At 35.6% G+C, this 17,632-nt stretch overlaps 1 protein-coding gene across 4 annotated transcripts in view; it reads right to left on the bottom strand.

Annotated features, from left to right (window-relative positions):
- LOC149807893 (phosphatase and actin regulator 2-like) overlaps positions 1–17,632 on the bottom strand; it is a 175,204-nt gene that overhangs the window by 130,131 nt on the left and 27,441 nt on the right. The window contains exon 1 of one of the 4 annotated variants that reach the window (XM_089971727.1): positions 1,443–1,594. The exons of the other annotated variants lie outside the window; for them this stretch is intronic. The gene's annotated coding sequence lies outside the window, so the exon portion shown is untranslated. Of the gene's footprint in view, positions 1–1,442; positions 1,595–17,632 lie in introns of those variants that run through there. 4 annotated transcript variants of the gene reach the window in all.

A 17,632-nucleotide genomic window follows, 5' to 3' on the forward strand; every position in this document is an offset into this window, starting at 1 on the left:
GCTAATCTAGAGGCACATACACTTTTGTGTGCAAGCCTCTTTAATTAACTAAGCAAGTGAACGGGAGCTTTTCAATTTGAATTAAATAAATATGTAACCTTGATGTTTGTTTGTTGGCTCTACCAGCAAATTCCCCAATGTAGCTGTTGCCCACCCCACACAACTACAACAGTTGCCCGGGCAATCAATGAAAGAGAAACGAATTACAAGTAGTATGAAGATCCACTAACACAAAAATTACAAGCATTTATTTATAGTAATTGTACAGATTTTTTTACCTAGAAAGGTGCACACAAAACTATTGGTAACCACAGTGTACATGTAATTGGATATAAAATACAGATCTCAAGCATTGCATAGTAAATGCTCAACCCAACTGTTTTCAAGGCTGCACGTACTGCATAATTGGCCCCGTTATTTTTTTTTCTCACTGCCCTTCAAACTAATTATGCATGCAAATTGTAACAAGACTAGACAAAGTGCCACAAGGCTAGACAAATGTATGTTACTTTTTCGGCCTGAACTAGCAGTTTTTAACCTTTTAACCAAAATGGTAGTCCTACATGTAAGACCTCAATGCTGATATTAATGTTGTGGGCGTCAAGCCCTAAAACAAAAACAACATGTGCTATGTCTTACATTGGAGGACTAATCAAAATGATTGCCATGATGTGCTTTACAACTATAAAATTAAGATCAAGTTTACAACTTTACTGCACAAAGATAAAGTTAACAATTCTTCTATCAATACAACTGTGTGTGTGTGTGTATATATACATATATGTGTGTGTGTGTATATATATATATATATATATATATATATATATATATATATATATATATATATATATATATTCTTTTGAAAGTATGACTTTTTACAAAAAATATTAACAGAGATACAAATTAAAGTAGACAGTATTTAGCATGCACAAATAGAACCAATCCTGTCGTCATTATTCAACAATTACAATAAACATCGGTAGCGCGCATATATATATATATATATATATATATATATATATATATATATATATATATATATTAAATTAAAGGCACAATTACCATTACATACATGCATCCACGTGAACACAAAGGTTCGTACCGTCGTCCGTATTCTTTGAAAAATATGACTACAAAGAAGAGACAAAGGCCAACGCAAACATGTAGGCATATAGCCTATATTAAGACAAAGACAATGAAGTCTGCTTATAGTACAAACTTTAACAAACCCAGATCTCTAAAATCACGAAATTTATTACTTTTATCTATGAACGTTATTACAGGTATATCAAAATATATGTATATACGTATATTTCTTATGAATAGTCTACCCTACACTGCGAATTGATATGTGCAGTTGCTAGAGTTGACGTCTGCTGAAAACCTAATTCACGCAAAAGTTTGCATCTATTTTTAGCCCTTTCTTACTGGTAAATACTTACATATTAAGTGTAAAAAGCATGATGCATTTTCCGTATGGTTCACATCACACAGCACATCACATTCCACACAAGCTGTGGGTTATGAAAGAAATGACTGATTTTACGGACAATGCCAAGATACAATTGGGCTAGTACCAATGGTGTCACACAAAACCAAGTCCTCTGCGATATTAACTGATCAAGTTTCAACCGAGTTGTCCCAGGTCGCTAGCTAGTGAAATATTATGGTATACTGGACCTGACAGGGCGATGAGATATTGTGCTTACATATCTTGCGGTACGCACGTCCAGGACGAAAAACATCAACGTTTTATTTGAAGTCAATACCCGATTTTAATTGGTGATGAAATGATTGCTAACGAACTGCCGATTTGTGTCACAATGTTGTCTATAAATGGTCCTGCTATAAACGAAAAGGCAACTTGCATGGGAAACTTCTATTTCTTAACATGCAATTTGTTATATGTGTATTGTCCTAGATTAATTTGGTAAAGACGCTGAAGACAGGAAATGAAGACGTAATGGAAATGTCATACAACAAAATAAGTACTTTCTGAAAATAGAGGCTCATGTGGGTCTGAGATCATTCACCTATCAGATTAATATCCAAATACATGAGCATTTTGCTATGACACCTGGGTCAACAGGATGTTTTCTATACAAAATTCTTTTAATCCATTTGCATTTTTAAAAAAACTTTTGTTAACAGATTTGTATCTGTTGTAAGAGTGGACAAATTAGATGAAAGATAGGCATTGCTTGTACAAATTTTCAAAGCCCCTGAAGCCAGGAGTACTTTCTGTCAAATTTATTCACATTTTGTTTAGTAAATCCAAAGAGCCATTTAGCTAGGATCATTTCTGTAATATCTGGTCAAATTTTGGTGAGCGCTGTTTTACAAGTTATTTAAAAGTTTTCTATTATTAGAAATTTTGGCCATATTTGATGACAGATTGGCATAATTTGAGAAAATCTGAAAAAGATGTTCACACCAGGATGCTTTATTTCAAATTTGCTCAAATTATAAAAGTGTTTTTCCACAAAGTTATGGATTTAAAAAAAAAAAAAACGTTTTAGTAATGGTGGCCATATTTGATGATAGATTGTCATCATTTAATCTGATCTTTCTGTAAAGTCATGTGCAAAATGGTCAAGCAATTTGTGAGACATTGTAAAAAGAACTTATAAATCGATGACAAAAGATGTATGGGGAACAATACAGAAAGGACCACACAAAAGCTCATTTATCCTGCAGACAGGAAGAGCTGAACATAAAACGTCCCAATTGGGCATGAGATAACTTGCCTATCTGGTATCTGGCTACTAGCCAAATAACTTGGGTCAGTAGGATGATTTTGCTGATATTAACTGCATATGTAGTGAAAATAACTGTTACAAGATTTCACTATTTTTTGTATCTTCATCAATATTTGATAGTGAATCAGCATGATATTGGTCATACTTAAAGGCCTTTATTGGTAAGATGATTATTTTTTTACTTCTAACTGGTAATCATGTATGGTGGTGGATTGGCATGATTTGTATAAAACTGAAAGCCATTTTTACAAGGATGCTATCTGTTAAATGTGGTCAGATTTTGGGTGAGTGGTCAGTAACAGCAGCCATATCTGTGTACAAATCATCATCATTGGTAAAAATGTTACAGCCCTTCATGTGGGATGCTTTCGGTAAACTTTGATTAAATTCTGTTTGTCAGTTTTTGAGAAGTAAAATGGATTTAGTAATGGTGTCCTGATATAAAGGTTTAACAAAATTAATACTTAAAATTCAACCCATGATGCTTCTCAAACTTGCTCAAATTCTGAAGATTGGTGTTTGAATAGACACCATCTAAATATTTTTCTATTTTTTAGTTGTTGTTGTTGTTGTTGTAGGGTTTAACGCCATTTTTCAGCACACGATTGGCTATACATGGTGGCCAGTATTAATGGTGGAGGAAGAACCCGGGAAATCCCCGGAAAGAACCACCAACCTTCGAGAAGCTACTGGCAAGCTTTCTCACATACCCACATTGGCTGAATATGAGACTCGAACCTTCACAGACAGAGGTAAGCTATTTTTTAGTAATGGTGGCCATATATGATTCTGGATCAGCATTATTTGTATAAACCTGGAAACCCTGTATGCCAGAATACTCCCTCCCATGAATGAGTTAAACTGGTCCATGGTTTTTAAAAGCAGAAAATATCACATGTTGAGTGAAAGATTTCCTTGCTAAATTTTTTGTGTTCTAACTGTATCTGGATACATCTGATTGAACGCCTCTTCTGTCTCTGCTGATATTGTGTTCTAACCTTATCGAGATACCTGTCTGAAGACCTCTACTGTCTCTGATTTTGTGTTCTAACCTTATCAAGATACCTGTCTGAAGACCTCTACTGTCTCTGATTTTGTGTTCTAACCTTATCGAGATACATGTTTGAAGACATCTACTGTCTCTGATCTTGTGTTCTAACCTTATCACACATCAAACATCTGTTTGAACGCCTTTACTGTCTCTGCTGATCTTGTGTTCTAATCTTATCAAATATCTTTTGGACACCTCTTTTTCTGCTGATCTTGTTGATGTTATGCTCATTGGCAGAGAAATTTGTATTACTGTACCAGTGTACTGGACAGAACCTTTGAATTGTTTGAATTGTTCATTGTCTGGCTTATATAATTTCACACTGTTAGACTGATCTCATATTGTGAACTGAGCCACTATGCTTAAAAAGTTCAGACAAATAATAAAGAAGTTACTGTATTTATATTGACATACAAGCTGGATCCAACTGCAAATTGTATAGACCTGATCTGCAATCACATAATGCACTGACAGATCACGGTCAGTGCAGTTTGTAAAGACTCAATTCAATTAGAACAACACAGACCCCCCCCGTGTATAAAAGACCCTCCAAATACGGCACTAAACTTTGAAGTTCACGGATTCTTTGAAAATTTATTTTTCTGTCTTGGAAATATGGAAAGTGCTACAGTGAAATTTGCTTATGGATTAATGTGTTGATGGATAAATGGTTTCTTCTGGCTGGTAAGTGCATTATCTTCTGTCATTAAATATTGTAGGTACAGTTTTGGTTCCAATTAGAATAAAGCATGTTTGACATAACACATTTCTGGCTGTTACTAAGTTTTCCGTAGTTGTTAAGAGAGTTGGGAGGCTATGAAGTGTATAGTCTATGTGCATGGATCAGTATTTTCTTTCAAAGTTCATTTCACACAGCACTGAGAATTTTATCCTATGTGTAGCAGTCAATGTTCAGGTCACATCATAACTAGTTATGGGGTTGGAGTCATTAAAATTGACTCTATTGGGTTTAGGAACCATCTTTTTTGTTTGGGGGGTGGTTTAAGGGTCGAAATGGCCATTTTGAACATAAATTTGTGGATATGGGAAATGATCCTATTTAATCCACTAAAGCATCTCAGTTTCTGGGTCCTTATCATTTTAGTTGGTATGTAATAACTTGATATGTGAAAATTAATTCTGGTTTCCATGAAAAGTAGCAAATTAACAATACAAAAACAATTAAGTCAACATTCTATTAAACTGGACCGTTTGTAAAATACTGGACTCATAATACAATGGTTGTGGGTATGAAACTCGCTTAGACTAGTCCAGGCCACTGCCTCAGTGTGTCCTTGGGACTAAGCGCCATTAAAACCAATAAAAACAAAAAAATTGTTTACCTTTCTGTCCCTTGTCCTATCATCTAATAGAACAAATTCTTCCTACACAAAGAAACCTATGCATTATCTCTCATACAAGTCATTGGCCTAAATAATAACATGGTGAAATGCTTTATTCTAGCAAAAGACTCCATTAAAGGTCAACAAATTTTCGAGATGCTTTAGGTCAAAGAGTGCATGGTATTCAGCATCAACTATTGATATGGTTAAACAGAATTCAGAAATTGTAGTAGAAAATGGGTTCAAAATTTTGAAATTTAAAATTGTTAGTTTGCACTTCTGCCACTGAAATAAATTCATGATGACCTAAAACTACCTCAACAGTTCTTTTATCCCTAGCGTGGAGGAGAGCAAAATTTCAGGACTATTTTAGATACTTCTGGGATATATGACAAAAAGGCTCTGGATTTTAATAGTTGTGGCAACACTGTGGGATGGATCTGCCTGTAAAGTTTTTACTCCTGTTGTACAGGAAGGACATAAGATCTATTGTTGTGGGCTAATAGCACCGTTTTTCAACATATGACAGGCTATACAGGGCAGCCAATATATCTTGTGGAGGAAGAAAACTCAAGGATGAATGACTGACCCAAGCTACTGGTAAGCTTTTTCACATTCCCTCATCACCCAAGCCAGAGATTAGAACCTACTGGAGAGTTAGGTGTGATGCCAGTGATTTGCAAAGGTGAGTGCCTTAGACCACTCAGAACCCCTAAGTAAAACCTAAACATTAGTATGGCTTGATGGAGTACAAATCAATTTGTAAATCTTACTTGCAGATGTGATATATAATGAGTGGCTTGGACTTCTTGGGTACTTTCTTAGGAGAATTTAGATCATCTCTTTTAGAAAGATGAAGTAAATGAACCATCACTTTATCCCCAGATTATTTTATGATAGTGGTTTTCTTATCGGATCATTCCCAAGTTCTAAATTCTGGTAAACCATGGCTACAATATGGGGTACTAGTAACTAGTATTCCATGGATGGTCGTTATCAAGTGGAATATTGATTAATGATGTCAGATGCTATTTCCTGTATCTGGTCAAATACCAGTAGACCTGTTGTTCCATTATCTATCACAACTGTTGCTGTTGTTTACCATTTTTCAAAGCAGGATTGGCTATACATGACGGCCAATATAACTAGTGGAGGAAGAACCAAGGAAAACCCCAGTAAGAACCACAGAAAGCTCCTAGCAAGCTTTCTCATATAACCACATAAGCTAAAGCCTGAGCCTCGAACCCACATGGACAGAGGTGATAGCAGTGACTGGTAAAAGAGAGCACTTTAGACCACTAGGCCAACCTCCGTATTAAGATTACAAATCTAGATTACAACAAAAGGTGAAGAAGGTAAGAGAGTGAGTGAATTCTTGAAATCTAAATGCTAAGAAAAAATAAAATGATGGACAATAAAAACTGACTGCATTTACTGTGCCAATGTGTAAGTGAACAAAAAAATCCCACTGAATTGTAAAAAAGCTTTAATGGATCAATGCCCAAAAAATATAATGAAAAACACAAACCTACTTTATCACTGTTCCATGAATGAAATCATGAAATATATCATAACAATATTGTCCACATGTGCAGTTTGAAAACTTGGCATTATGCTACAGGTATAAATTCCACACATTCTAATATATGAAAATACATGCAATGTAACATTTCCAGGTAAATTTTGACTGGACTGTTAGAAAGTTTTGTACTTTCAAGTCTTCAGTAAACACAATAATGGCAATTTGTCTTCCGCAGCATAAGTTATCAAGAACCAATCATATTTACAAGTCAAGGCATCTGCAAATGTTCCCTTTTTCCAGTGAAGAAGATTTCTAAGTATAAATGTCTTCACTTCTTGCCCTGCCATCAAAATAGTCCATGTTCAAAGGATAATATTAGCAGCTGGAAAGAGACACAAGTATGATCATATAAGCTGTTGAAAATGATTGGCTTTTAAATGTAGCTTTTTGTAACATTGTAACTTTCTAATGACACAAAAAGGGAAGCATGGAAACAAGCTTACAAGGGAAATATATGACCTTGGTGAGGAAAAAAAGTGAGTGGATCATACAAATATCAAAAGAAATCTGAAATCTTACAATGCATCAATTATATAATATTATCCACTGATATTAAAGGGCAGGGTCTCAAAATTGGGTGTTGGCTGAGAAAAACTGGGTGTTTAAATTTCTCTACCAATATATCCTTTTCATCACACACCCTGCAATGTCTCTGGTATCTCACTTTACTTTCCTTGTTACCCATCGTCCAAGGACAACAATATTGCTCCTAAGGGTCTAAACTGAGCTAATTCAGGACTAGGCATCATGGCACCAAAACTTTGACTCTCAACAGAATTTCCTGTCATTTATCAAATATACCATCTATAACTGCTTATAAGTCAAAATGCAAACTGCAGAGACTCAGATCTGACGTCAACTAATGCAATGGCAGATCTGGGTCTGTGCAGTTTGCAAGGAGAAATCAAAAGGACAAACAATAGGTGGCATGAGACAGTTATGCATGTTGGCCTTCTTATGGGTATGGTGTGACTTTTTGAGCTATTATTGTGTAATAAAGATATGGAAATATTTGTGAATTTGGTCTTTCCGGCTTGTGTTGTTCTTGAACAAGAAGGAAGCAGAGCTAGCTACTTATAGCAGTAGACATGCTGATTCAAGGCAAGTAGAATATCTCAAAAGCTGATTGGATGACAACTATTTTGAACAACAAACTATTAAGTACACGATGTTTTTCAAATGATCACCCAGGGAAAGGGCTTGTGTTTGCGCTGTGAGCACCATGTGCTCTCAGAAATGGTTTTCGGACATGAAAAAATGCATGAATAAATTTGGGGGTGGGATGCATAAACTTTTTATTCTATGAATTTCCATTGACTTGTGAATGATAATCTTATGTGTTGCTCTATTATACCTATCCAAAAATATGGACCTTTTTTCTTTACCTCACTTGTGCATTTTATTTGTTATGAACTTTCATATTAGGCAGGTGTATGCAACATTAAATTTGTGCATAAAAACTGTCCAATGCCTGCCCCCTTAAGAAAAACTATTTTTTATTGGTGCAGTGAACCACATTTGTTATTAGTTTCTTGTTCGTTATACATATGCAAGTAATTATTATACATTAGCTTCATTATATTTCCTTTCTCTGTCCATTTTTGCCCGGTTTCTAAGTTAGCTAGGCCATGGTGTACCACCCACCCCTTCATATCATCATCACTAGAGCAAGAATAACAGGTCAGGAATTTTTGTGTGTGTGTCAGATTAAAATTACTTTTACAGTCCATTATAAGTGTAAATGTCTGGTGCCATTTTTCTTACTTCGGACACATCTTTTTGAAAAAAATATTCAACAAATATTTGCTTCCAGATTAGAGAAGTTCTATCATGGATAACTTATAATGAGCCTGTCTCATAGTCGGTCACCTTTTGGAAATGTAAAATCAATTCTTAGCATTCAGTCAACATTGTCAAGGAATTTTAGTATTTTCCTGACTATGACGGCAAAAGAAAACACAGAAAACATCTTCCATTGCACACAATTTTGATTTTCAAGGCAGTCTTAGCACACAATATATACAATGAAATGCTTTTTGGTGCAATGTGATCACTTTTCTAAATAACATTATTATTTTTGCATAAAATATAATTTCCTTCATACCATTTTGCTAGATAATGTCTAAATATGTGATATGTACAAAACTTTTAATAGAAATTATTTTGCACAAAATGTTTAAGGTGACAGGGGACAGTTTTGCCTATTGACCCCTAGGCAAATTTCTTAACTTAAGGGTATATATAGTGTGACTTTTTGGGCTATTATTGTGAAATAATTAAAGATATGGACATATTTGTGACTTTGGTCCTTCCGCCTTGTGTTGTTCTTGAAACTGATGTTAGGCATTTACACCTCACGTAGTCACTGCATAGTATGTAGACAGAGAAATACCAAGTCAGCAAGAAAGCTCAACCAACTACTTTAGCAGCAGACATGTTGATTCAAGGCAAGCAGAATATCTCAAAACCTGACTGGATGACAACTATTTTGAATAGCAGCAAAATAATAAGTACATATTATTTTTCAGAATTATTACCCAGGGAAGGTGCTTGTGTTTGCACTGTGAGCACCATGTATAAATTTGGGGGTGTGGTACATCAACTTTTTATTATATGAATTTCCACTGACTTATGAGATCAAGTGAATAATATTCTTATGTGTTGTTTTATTATGCCTATCCAAAAATATGGACCTTTTTGATTTCATATTAGGCAGGTGTATGCAATATCAAATTTGTGCATCAAACTGTCCCCTGCCCCCAATACCCTGTTCTGCAGGCAAATTATGCTGTGGCAGATCAGGATCTTTGTTGTTTGAAGTCTGGGTCGCCTTTAAATGAAGTGTGTGTGTGTGTGTGTGTATATATATATATATATATACACACACACACACACACATACACATAGAGAGAGAGAGAGAGCTGGCAAGACTGCCAATTTTATGAATGTCCAACAAGAATTATTTTTTTCCTTCATAAAATTCAGGCTAACTCAGTGTCTTCTGTTTTAATCTGGTCAATAATGAAAAACATGCATGAATGTTTTCCACAGAGTAAACATGAGAAAAGTCCAGGTGTAAAGCACAAAGGTCATCATTGGCTTCATCACTGGGATCCAACACAGGCCATTTGTAAAAGAACTTGGTAGGCTAACTCTAATTTAGCATGAAACTGCAAGCTACAAGACTCCAATATTTCTCTTTTGGGTAATAACTGAAAATGCAAACATTTTCAATGGGAAAAAATATTTTGTGAATTTAGCCTGGATAGCAATTTCATGATATTATTTTTTTATGGTAAAAGATACCTCTATAATGCAAAAAAACCCCAACCATTTGCAAATAATTAATTCACAATACCTGCCAATTAGCACAAGTATATAGTCCAACAATGTAAGAAGTATCATGTTATGTTTTTGTTGCACCAAAACAAAAATATGTGATACATCTTACATTGTAGGAGTAACATGTATCCTGATGCTAAATTACAGTAACTCCATCACCATAACACTGTCCATGGAAACCAAGGAGTATACCACATATATAAGGGATTCTTACGGTTTCCCAAGTTCAACCAAACATTTTGACAGACTCCATTGACCAGGGGTCTCAAACTCAAACCATCCCAAGGGCCACATGAGGGTATTTTCGATGGCCCAAATGCTGCACCACCGATGTTATCTCTCATGACACCTTGTGATGCCAATCATTTTGCATGCTACAGGATATGGCTTCGCACGCTATGTGTGGTCTGCATGACACGTGTTTGAGACACCTCACATAGATACACATGAATACTGCAACATATATTCCCTAAAACAAGATGTGCTGACACCTCCATAAGTCTCATCTGGTGATATCAGCCAACCAGAAGTTTGTCCCTATGCTTTGCTACATATTTCTGCACAAGTTTTTTTGCGTTTTTTTTACACAGCATTCTTGTCATCAATGATAAGGTTGCCACACTGCACAATGGTAAATCCACACATCAAAGTTCATCAGTTGGGCGAAATTATTATCTTTATTTTATTTATACAGATGTTTGTTTCATTTTCTTTCCACTTCCTGACTGCTGGCAGTGGATCAGTCTTTTATATCAACACCTACAAGATTCATTCTCACACACATTTCTCAAGATATAAATACAGACTGCTTTCTTTTGATAAACTGAAGCTCAGAATTCTGTGCTCACCCTCCATACTTTACACCAGAGGTTCCTGTGAAATTTCTGTCAAACAAAAACATTAGGTACTGTACTTTCATTGGAAATATTTTTGTGAGTAATTCTGCTGCTGACAGTCCTCTATAACTGTTCTACACAAGGTACCACGTATTCTCACTTTTAAGTCAAATTCAACTGCAAACTGCACAAACCCAAATCTCCCATCGCATAATGTGCTGATAGATCTGGGGCTGTGCAGATTTTTGGGAGTAATCAGTAGAACAAACAGCATAGACCCTGATCTACAGGCAAATTATGCTATGGCAGATCAGGATCTTTGTTGTTTGCGGTTTGACTCGACTTGTAAGCGAGTACAGACAGTAAATGAAAACCTCCAACTCTATTATCAGCACTGATAATTCTCACTATTGTTTTCTAGTGAGTGATCACAAACATTTGCTGGAAAAGTGGCAAGCCCAAATATTGTGAATCATTCACATTTGCTGGAAAAGTGGTAATCCCAAACAATGTGAATCATTCACATTTGCATGTTCAGGAATCTATCACATATGTCTGCATGTATAATCCATATAAACTGTACTGCTTTAGCTGGAAAGTCACTGTCATGTAGCAAACACTTCAGTTCTATCCCTCTGAAGTGACCAATATTGAATGTGGCTAGACTCTCATTGCACAGGAGCCCCAAATGGGGTGCATCTCTGATGTATACAGTTTCCATTAATACATTAAGCTCTGATGATGAGTTTAAGATGCAGGAGGTAGTAAGTAGCCTACTGCCATCTCTGTAGCATCAAGGTCATGTATGATACACTAAAGTGGGTTGTATTATAGAAAGGTAGACAGATGTAGCTCTACAATGATAACAAAAAATCTGGAATTTCTAGTTGCATGACAAAAAGTAGGACAAGATGGCCATTTGGAATAAAGTTGTTGTTGTTGTTGTTGTTGTGGGGTTTAACACCATTTTTCAGCACATGATAGGCTATGCATGGCGGCCAGTATTAATGGTGGAGGAAGAACCCGGGAAAACCCCAGGAAGAACCACCGACCCATGAGAAGCTACTGGCAAGCTTTCTCACATACCCACATTGGCCGAATTCTAGTCTCGAACCCATGCAGACGGAGGTGAGATGGTAGTGATCCGTAACGGAGAGCACTTTAGACCACTCGGGGCTCCATTTGGAATAAACAGTGGTCTCAAAAAGAAAAGAAAAAAGAACTTTTACCCTTCTGCTCATGCATGAGCCAAATAGCCAATGAAAAATGATGTTTCTAACACAACTAGGCAGTATGTTACTGGTGTTTTAGGATTTATCCAGAAATAGCTTTCAAAATGTGTTTCCTACTCGAATTTCAGACAAAAATGACAAAAACCTCCTAGGGTTAATGTGTTAAGTACCTGTGTATAATGTCAAAGACATGTTGCTTCACAGCAATGTATGGCAAATCTCTTTTCTGCAAATACCACCAGCTAAGGGGGTGGGGTGGTGGTTAGTTATACGTTAGTAGTTTCACATGGTGGCTAGAGCTCTCTCAAGCAGTAAAACTCATACTTATCACTGTCTCATCTAGGCATTTTATTTGTCTTCCAGTGAGAAACCGTTATTTGAATTTTACTGCACTACTGTTCACCTAAATATTACGTTGCCATTCTCTACCTCGATGTAAACAGCTAACTGTGAGCAGGATAGCCTTCGGGAAGTTGAGTTGTAACAATACTTGATGACATCTCTATTGATTGCCTAAGAAGCAACAATGTGTTAACTCAACCCAGTTGAACTGAGCTTACCCAACAACACATTGACTGTTCAGCAAAGAAATAATCTGTAAACTGGATACAGTGACATTACAAGTTTTTTCTCATTATGATATTTAGGATACACTATGACCAATGACCAGTTGCTTAGAATGTGCCCCAGTCGAAACTTTGAACTGGTTGTCAAGTCTGGCAAAAATAGGGATTTACAGAAGCCAGCAAGCTATACACTATGCCATCACGCTTCTCTGGTATGCATCAAAATCCCACTAAAAGTATCTGCCTGGTTTTTAAATTCAAATCATCAAACTAGCACAAGAACAAATCATCAAACTAGCACCAGACGCAAATCATCAAACTAGCACCAGACGCAAATCATCAAACTAGCACCAAATGCAAATCATCGAAGTAGCACGTGTCAATCTCACTCATTATCAAGCTCATCTCAGATCCTTATGATAAAAGCAAATATATTCCAACTGTTACTTTATAGATTTATATCATATATTATTTTAATATTATCAGTGTTTCCCTTTACGCACATTTGTGCGTCAGGGACGCACGCTGTTGAAAACTGAAGCACACATTTTGTTGCCGTGCGTTTTCTTGACACAAGGGATTCACATAATGCGATCAGGATTTATTTAATATCCAATACGTTGGACGAAGGGTGGCATCATGTATACTTCGAGCATAGGCACTGACTGGTTCCCCACCTTGTTTACTCCCTGCGTTGGGCTCCTCTATTTGTATAGCGGAGTGGAACGCAGGGAACATACGAAATAATGAAACCAGGCTAGCACAGGCAATGTTATGACGGAGTAGCTTCTCGTAATCTCTCAAGCTCTCATGCGATTTCCATTGGGCTCAGCAAGATGTCATCTTGATGTTTAACCTCAATGCTTGTTGCACTAGAAAGTGATCTCCAGATTAAAACGTCGTGCACTAAAAATCATTAGCGAAGAAAGTGAAAGAAGCAGAACACAAGAGAGTAAGGTGGTGCTATACAGTTTCACAATTTCCATAGGGTTAAGATTTTAAAGAAAAAGAATTTCCTGAGCCTTCCTCACTGGTTATACTGGCTATTTAAAAAAGACCTTGTATATCTTACGTATAATTAAAAGAACCTTTAATTCCCTTTATTTTGATGTATGATTGATGGGTGTACTATGGGTTATAGAGTATACAGCTTGGCCTTACTTTAAATGTGAACCTTTCAAAAAAGTGCTAGCTCTACTTGGTCATTTTCACTTCCTGAACTTCAGAGGTAAATTGTATAAAAAAGAGCTGATAACTTTTTTTACATTTTACATATTTGGTAATTCATTCATTGCACTTTCAGAAGCTGGTATTGTCTAGTCTGGCAAAATTCATTTTCCCTATTTTAATAGCTGCTATGTATAGTGTACTTTAGACTAATTCAGGCTGATTTTTAACACAAGGGAGCAGTCATTTTAGTTAGCAGTGTGCTTAAATCATGTAAAATTTCCAAAAGTACAATATCCAAAGAAATATCATCCACATTACATTACTGCAGCATATAGGTATGCCAACATTCTCTCCATTGTGCATGTTTTAAATGCAAACTACTTCACCTTACATATGTCACTCTCTGTAAAGTAGATATTAATTGGTGAGCGCCCCCTAACTGTGGATCTAACTTTAATGGAAAATGGAGAAAATAATTCCCTTGACTGGAATATGGCACATACATTAGGATTACCAGTGTGACTTCTGATAGCGTGGTTGTGAAGACTGCAAAAGTGAATAATCCTTTTGTGACAGGGTAATGATGAATATACACTTGTGTATTTAGTTTGGAATGTGGCATACATTCATTAACTTTGTTTCGTGTAGTATATTTTGTTAATTTAATTAAGCATTAGGTAGAATTAAAAAAAATAGAATATAATAAAAAGGTTACTGCATTTGTATGGGAAAACATGAACTCGTTTTGTCGGATGGATATACTGCACTCCCAAGGTCATGCAGTATTTCCATTCGAAAAACTCATTCATATTTTCCCATACAAATGAAGTAACCTATAAATACTGAATAATTAAATATCTGGTATCTTTTCTAGTGATTCAGAACTGTTGATTCAATGTGTGTATAGTGGCTATAGACTAGAATTAAATGCACAGTGTTTCATTCTTAAGTTGTATTCCAATTTTGTAAGAGTGAAGAGAGGAATTGTGACTTATTAATAATTTGTTCATTGAAACCGCAGAGCAGAAAATCATTTAATCTAAACAGACAGCACCTTGCTGGATTATTGTGAAAAACATTCATGGACTTGAATATTTAATAATTTCATTGGATAACATGAAACATTCATGGACTTGGATATTTCTTAATTTCACTGGATAACATGAAACATTCATGGAGTTGGATATTTCTTATTTCACTGGATAACAAGAAACATTCATGGAGTTGGATATTTCTTAATTTCACTGGATAACATGAAACATTCATGAACTTGGATATTTAATAATTTCATTGGATAATATGAAACATTCATGGACTTTTTGATATTCAAAGTTCATTGGAGTCACTTCAAAGAAAAAGCTTTAGAACATTTATTCTCTTTGGTGCTAGCACATAAGCACGTTAGTACTTTCATTTGGAATACCTATGGATTGTTTCTGGGTTAATGTGAAATTGATAGTACATTCAGGAAACACATCAATTCATACCATATTCTAAGTTATTTTAATTCTTTTGCTTTGTTTTATCTTATATTTTAGGGAAATAAATGTATATTTTGGAAAACTGAATGCTTCTTGGGTTTTATTTTTGTCTTGTTACATAGTTAAACCCCTAAGATAAACTGAAACACCATGTTTGATCAAAATCAGATCAGAAATGATGTCTACATACAGTAGTGGTAACAAGCTCAGTGACTCTGATGCAATGTCACCCATTTGTACACATGAATTATGCTCATTACGTAACTCATTTGCGAATTTAATGAGATAAGCATACAATCCAAGTTTTATCAAAATTGGATCAGAAATATAGCCTTTTGATTAGTAACAAGTATAACCAATCAGATACAAAATCAATTCATCAATATGCACAGACCTTGCTTGTTATCAAACTTGTAAAATATTCTGATTATAAACCCATATTCCAAGTTTTATTAAAATGGCATCAGAATATGGACTTGTGAGTGGTAAAAAGTAAATGTTGACAATAGATGACATGCTGGGCCACAACATAAGCCCATTTGACCTTAAGGCCAGACGAGCTAAAAAATGATAATCTTCACAAAAAGAGGAGAAAATGAGTGCCCAGACAGGTGCACAATAAAGCATTATGCCACCATGTTTAAGGTCTGATGTTGATATGAACCTGATGATGAATCACTATTGTTTGTTTTGTTTGGCTGAGCTATGACCAGTAGGGTAAAAAATGGATCAAGATGACATCTGACCTTGAACAGGAAAATCGTTTGGTTTCAGGGGAAGATAAAATATCAGTCCCTGATTTAATAAAATTGACAGAGGAATATTCAGTAGCTGACTTGTACTTAGGTGCAGTACATGATTTCCTAAAACATTCAAGCCCAAATAGATTCTGAACACTTTTTTCCTGACTTTATCAAAATATTTTTTGAATTGTATGTTATTTTTCGTGCATAACATTTGTATTATTTTGCCAAGTTATTATACAGCAAATTGTGTGTATGTTAACAGAAAGGATATTTTTCATTGTTTAGTACTGATGAATCTAAACACTCATTCATCAAAGACTATTACAGGTAGGTTTAAATTTAGGAAAACTAAATCACTTTTCTCATTTTAGTATAAAAGAGCATATATAGTGTAGTTACTTTTTTTCTTGTTTATAAATCAAGGCCAATGACATAGTCAATGCTGTCCACTGAATGTCATATTTTGCATGAGAGGTATTATAATTTAGTTTATGTTGTACATAATGGAGCCACAGTAGCTCACTTAGTAGAGCACCAGACTTGTGATTCAAGAGTCGTGAGTTCAATACATGGCCCAGGTCTGAGCCTATGTCGGTTCCCTCTCTCTTTGTCATTGAGGAAATTCAATTAGCCCCAATTTTCTCTGGATGATGACAATGTCTTAAAATTGCAGTTAAAACCAACAATGATGTACAGTTAGGTGCAAAAAAAATTTGTTCCACAGAATACAGTCTTGTCTCTGAATAATTTTATAATTCTGCTTATGATCTACATACAAGTTACAAATTTATTCCACTGAATGCATTTATTACCTGTAAACAGAATTCTGCTTATGCAAGTGAAACAGAAACACATTACATTATGGTACAAACTCCAGACATAAAGCTGTCATTGCTTAAATGCTATTTTCAGCCCATGACAGGCTATAAATGACATCTAGTATATCTGGTGGAGGAAGAACCTAGGAAAACCCTGGAAAAAACACCAACCCACAAGAAACAACTAGCAAGCTTTCTCGCACTAGTGATGGCAGAGCCCGAGACTTGAACAACGTGAATAGGGATGAGATGTCAGCGATCTTAAAACGCAAGTGCTTTTGACCATTCAGCCACCTGGGGCCCTGCTGACATTAATATTGGTCCAAGTTGAAGTTTTAATACAGCCATTCGTGAAGAAGATATGACAGCTGAAAACTTCACCATAGTATGTACTTTATCACTTTTCACACTTACAATGCCACTGCTGCCAGCGAAAATGCTATACACATGTACTGCCAATTAAAAATGAGAAAATCAAAACAATGACTGCACAAGTTCTTCTTGTTGTTTCTGCATCCCAAGTCACTTGTGTAATCGCTCCAAACCATATTTACTTGATATTTGCTGAATGGATGGCAAATGCCCTTGGTAAGATGGGCAGGGCAAGTTCAATAAACATGCATCTTGCTGATAGAAATGTGAGGAAAACCAATCCCTCTCCCCATAATTACACCTTGCACTTGGTCACCTGTACCTATGCACTGTC

This window comes from Sinohyriopsis cumingii, chromosome 1, assembly GCF_028554795.1.
Source record: "Sinohyriopsis cumingii isolate HCF-2022 chromosome 1, ASM2855479v2, whole genome shotgun sequence".
Classification (NCBI taxonomy): domain Eukaryota; kingdom Metazoa; phylum Mollusca; class Bivalvia; order Unionida; family Unionidae; genus Sinohyriopsis; species Sinohyriopsis cumingii.